At 41.7% G+C, this 7,327-nt stretch overlaps 1 long non-coding RNA gene across 1 annotated transcript in view; it reads right to left on the bottom strand.

Annotated features, from left to right (window-relative positions):
• The window catches only part of LOC103103347 (uncharacterized), a 308,316-nt gene that overhangs the window by 171,144 nt on the left and 129,845 nt on the right, over positions 1-7,327 (bottom strand). The window lies entirely within an intron of this gene.

Here is a 7,327-nt window from a genome sequence, read left to right as displayed (position 1 = left end):
ACTGGTATCTGATGAACCCCAATTTTAGATTTAGCCTGTAGATTGGAGACTCCAAAAGCTTGTCCTTGTTCCCTGTTCCCAAGAGAAATCTACCCTGAAGGGAAATGATGAGCCTGGGTGAGATAAGCATATGCTAAGCACATTCTTTGTTTTAGGTAGCTTCCCCTATTGTATTAGAACCTTTCTCAGGAAGGCCAGACCTGGGCATGAACCATCCTTTAGTAACTATTGTAAGCATCCCCCTTCTCTTGCACCCTAGCTTCTGCCTATGATTCTTTTCCCTAGCTCCATTGTATCTTGTCAGTGTAGTTTGAACACTCCCATTTTCTTTGTAGCCATAGTGATGTCAGTCATCTTTCCCTGCCCCTCGTTTTCCCAAATGGTATATAGGTTCCCCAAATGCTTGTGTTCCTCCGAGTTGTCATCTAGCTTTGTGGAGCTCCCAGGGATAACATCCCCAGAGTCCAGGGTTTGCACCCTGAAAAGCTTGTGCTCCGACTCTGAGTAAAGGGCCAAATTGGACTTATTCCTATCCTGAGTAAAGACTTGGGTTTTCTGACTATTTAATAGTTCCATGTTAGTTCCAAGTTAACAATACATAGACTACACCGACAGAAATACATAGAGATAGATAGATAGATAGATAGATAGATAGATAGATAGATAGATAGATAGACAGACAGACAAAAAGATAGAGACAGATAAAAATATGGATAGATAGGTAGATTGACAGTTGCACATACAGTGAGACAGACTTTTAGATACACAGAAAGGAAAACAGATAGACAAAATGACAGAGAAACTAGTCCATCTCTCAGTCTTTCTGTATATCTGTCGATCCTTCTCTATGCGTCTGTCACTCCGTTTCTCTATAATTCTTTTTATATATCAGTCTACTGATCTATCTCTATTGCTATCTGTCTATCCCCTTCTGTCTGTCTATCCATCTGCCTGATTTTCTGTGTCTCTCTCAGCCTGTCTGTCTCTCCATTCCATCTTCCCTCGGTCTGTCCTTCCATCTATCTCTCTCTGTCTTTTGTGTTGTTTCACTCCCCGATATTCAATGTCTCTGACTATCTCTCATTTTGTTTGTGTTTCTATGTCTTTTGCTTCTATCTTCCTATTTGTCTCCCTATCTGTCTGTCTCCATGCCTTTCTTATCCCTCTGTCTGACTATGTGTCTCTCTATGTGCTATCTTTATATCCATCTATCTGCCCTCCTACCTATCTGACTACCCATCTGCCAGTCAGCCTGCCTATCTGTCTTTCTGTTTGTCTGTCTCTATCTCTCTGGATTCTCACGGGATCAGGGAACAAGTACAAACTTTGGGGTCTCCAACTTACAAGCTCCTCCGGAAACCCAGGCTACACCAGACCCGTATAGGCCACAAGTTTGGGGCTTCTAGATTCCAGGTTGACAACAGGAACACCGGGAAGTCCATTGACCTTTGACATTTCCTCAGAGAGGGGAATGGAGAGATTGTTGTCAGAGCAAAAGTGTGTTCTAAAATTTTAACTCAGTCTTTGCAAGATAGGATTCATGGTGGTGTGAATCCACAGAACATGTTCTACATCTTACATTCCTGTAATTTTTACTGCTTTTTAACAAATAACCAGATAAACAACAGAAAAGGAATCACATGGGATTTTACAAGTCTGTGCTATGATCTTCATCACGTGTCAAACTGTAAGCAATTGTGTTTCCAGTAAAAAACCATAGTGTGCCTGCATTAATGGCCACCATTGGCAAATACAGCTCCTACTTTTCCTCACTGAATGCAGTGAATGTATTCACAGCATCAGCAATAAGGTGTGTCAACATGGAATCTAGAAACCACATACTTGGGGCCTAGTGGGATCTGGTGAAGCCCAGGTATCAGGAGGAGCTTGTAGGTTGGAGACCCCAAAGATTGTACTTGTTCCCTGTTCCCATGGGAATCCACCCTGAAGGGAATCCCAGGTGAGCAGTTTCAGACTGAGTGGGCAACCCTTAGGTGAATGACAATCCTAGTTAGGTACTCTCCCCTATTGTATGAAGAGACCCTTTCCCAAGAAGATCCATAGCTGGCAGGGACCATTCTTCAGTATCCACTGTAAGCAGCCCCCTCTCTTAGACCCTTGCCTTTGGCTAGGATTCCTTTCCTAAGCTTGATTGTATACTGTCAGTGATGTCCTTTGTAGATACAGTAATGACACTCATCTTTCCCAGCTCCTGGATTTCCTCCATGTGGTTCCCCAAATTTTTTTTACTTGGAGTTATCACCTAACCTGGTAGCTCTCCCAGGGATAATATCCACAGAGTGAAGGGTTTATGCCCTGGAAAAGTTGTGGCGCCAGACTCTGAGTAAAGGATATATTATGGGATTTATCCCTATCCTGATTCAAGACTGGGTTTCTCAGAGTATTTGAGAGTTCTGTGCCATTTCCATGTCAACAAATGGCAAGACAGGCCAGATGGCCAACTTATGGCTACCTAAACCTCCAGCTAGTTTGACCACCAGATGTGAGGTACCCAGAAGAACCCATTGAGCTCAGTCACGAATAAGCTGGGAGGGTTTAGTTAGTTAAGCTAAACTCTTGACAAAGGAACCTCTCTTTAATTAGGAAGCAAGTGGGCAATCGCTTTTCCATGCATGCCCGAGCCTATATCCCAGGGGGACTGCTGCCAAGGTCATATTCATACATGTACATAGTTATATATATGATATATGATGGACCAGGTACCTGGGAATGTTAGAAAAAGTGTGGAACATCAATCAAATCTGGTTCCAAGGTAAGTCGGCCAAAATGGAGCCCAATCCAACCTGACCACAAGCTCCACTATTGACTAAGTTCTGTGTGTGACTGAGTGTTGGAACCTGTGTATGTGAGTGAAGTACTATTTCTAGTAGAAGGAAGAGGGAGGATAGTATAGGTGACATGCGTGAATGGTTGACTGAAAGTTTTAAATGGGAAGCTTGAGTTGGAGTGTGAGAGCCAGAGCTTTCTCTAGAGGGTCTGAGTAACTCCTTTAAGGCTATTAAAATAGAGAGAGTTTACTCATGAATTGAAATGTCAGGGCTTAAGGTCTAAAGAGTTATCAAATTTAGTTTATGAAAGAGCTTCCTCTAGAAGCTGAAGAATGTAAGTTCTCGGTATCATCTCAAGGCTCTCTGGGGTTTGGGCTATGCTGAAGGTCTAATGGATGTCCTCTGAATGCAGGTGATAGAAAAGTTAGCAAATAATGCCTTTCAAGTTGGGTTACAACAGTTCATTCCTCTGAAAAGCTAGAGAGGAGGGGAGGAGCTGGCCATCTGCGCAGGGGATTATGGAGCTGAAAGCCAAAGGAGGTCCAGAAATTCTTGACTTTACTGTCTAATCTTTTCTTCCCAAGTTTTGCTAGGACTAATGTGTGAAATCGTGTATATCAAGTATAGGAAATTTTGATTATTGCCAATAAGATGCATTTCCTTTGAGGTATTAACTTGGTTATTTGAGTGCAGTCATTTCACATTTTTGTCAAGCTGGTATTTGTTTTTAAAGAACAGGAGTGGTTTTTTTTTTCAGTTTACTCTCTGTGTGTGTGTGTGTGTGTGTATGTGTGTGTGTGTGTGATTTCTGGAGTAAAGAATGTTCATTTGAGGATGGGCAACTACAGACCTGACTAGTCTTTAAATTGTTGTCAAAGGACATGAAATACGGGGGGGAATGCTTTGCTTTTAATGCTAAGGAAACCCGGAACATTTTTAATATGAGCCACAAATTTCCTCTCTAAGAGCAGCTTTAGCCATAGGCCAAAGTGCTTTGAGGCAAGGAGAAGAGAAAGGCAAATTGGCAGCCCAAAGGAAATTAGAGAGTAAAAAATGAAAAAAGGGAAGGGAATAGTAGAGGTGTTCCTAGTTAGAGGAAATTTTGAACCTCTTCCTTAGTAACCCTAAGTTTTGTTTTTGGAGAGAAAATGTTACCAGTTTGAGTTTTTGAGAAAGGAAAAGCATCATCTACAATAACCTGATTTGGGGCATTTTGAAGGTCAATTTCCAGAGTGCAACCATTTCAACAGATAAGTTTTTGTTTGAAAAGACCAGGGAATAAGGAGAACTAATTTTCCTTTCGAAGTGGAGAAAACTGATGGTTTTGTGTGCATTATTTCTGATGATCTTTGGCACAGGACAGCTTGAGAAAGAGACCTGGGAAATTCCTAAGACATTTCTATGAATGCCCTGGGATTTTACCCCTCCCTCCCCCAGTTCTGGTATGGGGGTGAAGAGATAAAAACATATGACAGGGAAGATTTGCCTGAAGAGGATTCATAGGAGCCAAAAGCCTAGACCAGAATTTACTGCAGCCCAGAATCTGAAGTATTACTCAAGGTGACATCTTTAAGAGATATACGAAGGAGTCCCCAACGTACGGAATCTGGAGAAGGATTGTTTCCTATCCTTTTCATTGACTTGAGAAATAATTCTACAGCAGAGGGAAAATTGGCCATTTATTTCTCCTGAGAATTCTATTTACCTGGAGCCAAGGCCCATTAAGTAGAGAACCTAGAAAGGACAGACTTAGTTTCCATTCTGAGTTGAAGGAGGAAAGTTGAAAATAGGAGCACTTTACCTCTTTAAGAGGATGGAACGGAACATCTGTCCATTGGAGAAGTCGCAGCAAAGATTCCAGAGTGCTGGGTTGTCTCAAAGTCGAATCAGGAGACGTTAGGAAAGAAATGATGGAGCCTAGAAGGAATTAGTAGTAAGAAAGATAATCTTAACATGTCGAGAGAGAATTCAGATCTATAGGTGAATTCTTTGGAAAGATCATGGGGAAAATGAATGCTATGGAGGAAAATGGGTTAGGATACAGTCACAAGGGCCAATGGAAGGACTGAGGAATGGCTTAGCTAAGTTTCGATCAAGTTCTACAGCTGACTGCTGATCATTACCAACTTATACCTGACATTTGTATTCAAATTAGGGAGCTTTTCTCCCCTATTTTAAGTTACTTCCCACTTTTCTCCTGTTTGATCAAATGTTCTGTCATCCTATGATAAAATCCTCAGAAAGGCAAGGGCTAAGATATGGGGCTTATTTTAACAATCATTTTGGTCTACGGACTAGTATGATTATATTTGTTCAGGAGTTAAAGGGGAATGAAAACAGTTTTTTATCCCGAACATCCCCACGTCCCCAAAGTTAGATTGGGAGGGTGTGTATGTGTGTGTGTCGGGGGTAGAGGGTGTGGGTGTGGGTGTGTATTTGTGTGTCTGTGTGCTTGTTTGAAACTTTTAAATATGAATTTCAACATTGATTTGAAGGTGAAATTGTGGTTAAAGATTTGAGTTTTTCTGACTATTTGATAGTTTGGCATTATTTCCAAGTTAACGAGTTCAAGGATGTTACTTTTGAAAAAACAATTATAGAGAAATTCACAGTTTGAAAGATTCCAGCTCTAGGAAGAGGATTCTCCATTTTACCTAGCACATTTGCAAAATTAAATGGCCAAGACCGATGTTGTACATGGAATGTTGCAACTTGCATTCTTACTTTTGGGTTTAGACGAACATCAGTACTGGGACCCCTTTTTGTCATTTGAGTAAGCAGTATCTCTGCCACTCCCGAACAACTAATAGGTGACTCTGCCTGGTGTTTCAAAGTTTGAATCTATCCAATAATGGTGAAACTCTGATGCCATGCATCAATGAGAATGTGCCTCCTCTTGAAAATGGAGGCTACACAGATTGGCTAACATGACAGAAAGGGAACGTAATCAATGCTGGAAGGGATGTGCCAAAGTTAGGACAGGAAGGCATTGCAGGTGCATTGGGGAATTGATTTAACGATTACGGAGGGCAATTTGGACTCTGCCGAAAGGGAGCTAAAAGACTGTCTACCTTTTGATCCAACCATGGCACTACAGGGTTTGTACCCTAAAGAGATAATAAGAAAAAAGACTTAGACAAAATTGTTCATAGCTGAGCTCTTTGGAGTGGCCAAAAATTGGAAAAGGATCGTATGCCCTTCCACTGGGGAATGGATGGACAAATTGTGGTATCTCTTGGTGCTGGAATACTATGGTGCTCAATGGAATAATGAATTGGAGGAATTCCACAGGAACTGGAACGATTTCCAGGAATGGAACACTATTCACATTCACAAGGAAAACTGTGGGAGTAGAAAAACCCAAGAAAAACAACTGCTAGATTACGGGTCCAGGGGGTTAAGGCTGGGGATATAGACTCTAAATGAACATCCTAGTGCAAACATCAGCAACATGGAAAGAGGTTCTCATCAAGGACACATGTCATACCCAGTGGAATCGCCCCTCAGCTTGGGGAAGGGTGGAAAGAATATGATTCTTGTCACCGAGGAGGAATAATGGACTAAAATGACTGAATAAAAAATGAAAAGCAATAAAAAAGACAAGTGCTGAATAAAGAAATAAATAAAAGACAGGAAGATAGACAAAACGACAGAGAAACTAGTCCATCTGTCAGTTCTTCTGTATGTCTATCGATCGATCTTTCTGTGTCTCTCAATCTGGTTTTCTCTAATTCTGTCTATATATTAATCTATTAATCTAGCTGTATCTATCTATCTGTATTGCTATCTGTCTATCCCTGTCTGACTATCCATCTGTCTGAATTTCTGTGTCTCTCTGTCTATCACTCCGTTCCACCTTCCCTCAGTCTGTCCTTCCATCTATCTGTCTCTGTCTGTCCCTTTGTTTCACTCTCTGATATTCTGTTGTTCTACTAATCTTTCAATGTCTCTATCTCTCATTCTGTCTGTTTGTGTTTCTATGTCTTTTTCTTCTATCTTCCTATCTATTTATCTCTCTATCTGTCTCTCCCCCTGTCTATCTCTCTGTCTATGTCTGACTATGTGTCTCTCTATGTGCTATCTCTATATCCGTCTATCTGCCCTGCTACCTATCTGACTACCCACCTGCCAGTCGGCCTGCCTATCTGTCTTTCTGTTTGTCTGTCTCTATCTCTCTGGATTCTCACGGGATCAGGGAACAAGTACAAACTTTGGAGGCTCCAAACTACAAGCTCCTCCGGAAATCCAGGCTACACCAGATACTTCTAGGCCACAAGTTTTGGGTTCCTTGATTCCAGGTTGACAATAGGGAAACCGGGAATGCCATTGACCTTTGACGAAGCTCTCTGTCTGTCAGTCCTCCTGTCTGTCGGTCCCCTTGGCCATCTCTCAGTCTATATGGATATAGAGCTAGAGATAGAATGTGTTTTGTAGCCTTGTGCCCTGAGGAACTGCACACTGCAATGTTCTGGAGCAGTCCCTCCATCTCATTTCCTGGGAGGGGTTGGTCTTGAATTGGACCGAGGCAGGGATAGGGA

The sequence above is a fragment of the Monodelphis domestica genome, chromosome X, assembly GCF_027887165.1.
Source record: "Monodelphis domestica isolate mMonDom1 chromosome X, mMonDom1.pri, whole genome shotgun sequence".
Taxonomy (NCBI): domain Eukaryota; kingdom Metazoa; phylum Chordata; class Mammalia; order Didelphimorphia; family Didelphidae; genus Monodelphis; species Monodelphis domestica.
This window is presented reverse-complemented; position numbering and strand designations above follow the sequence as displayed.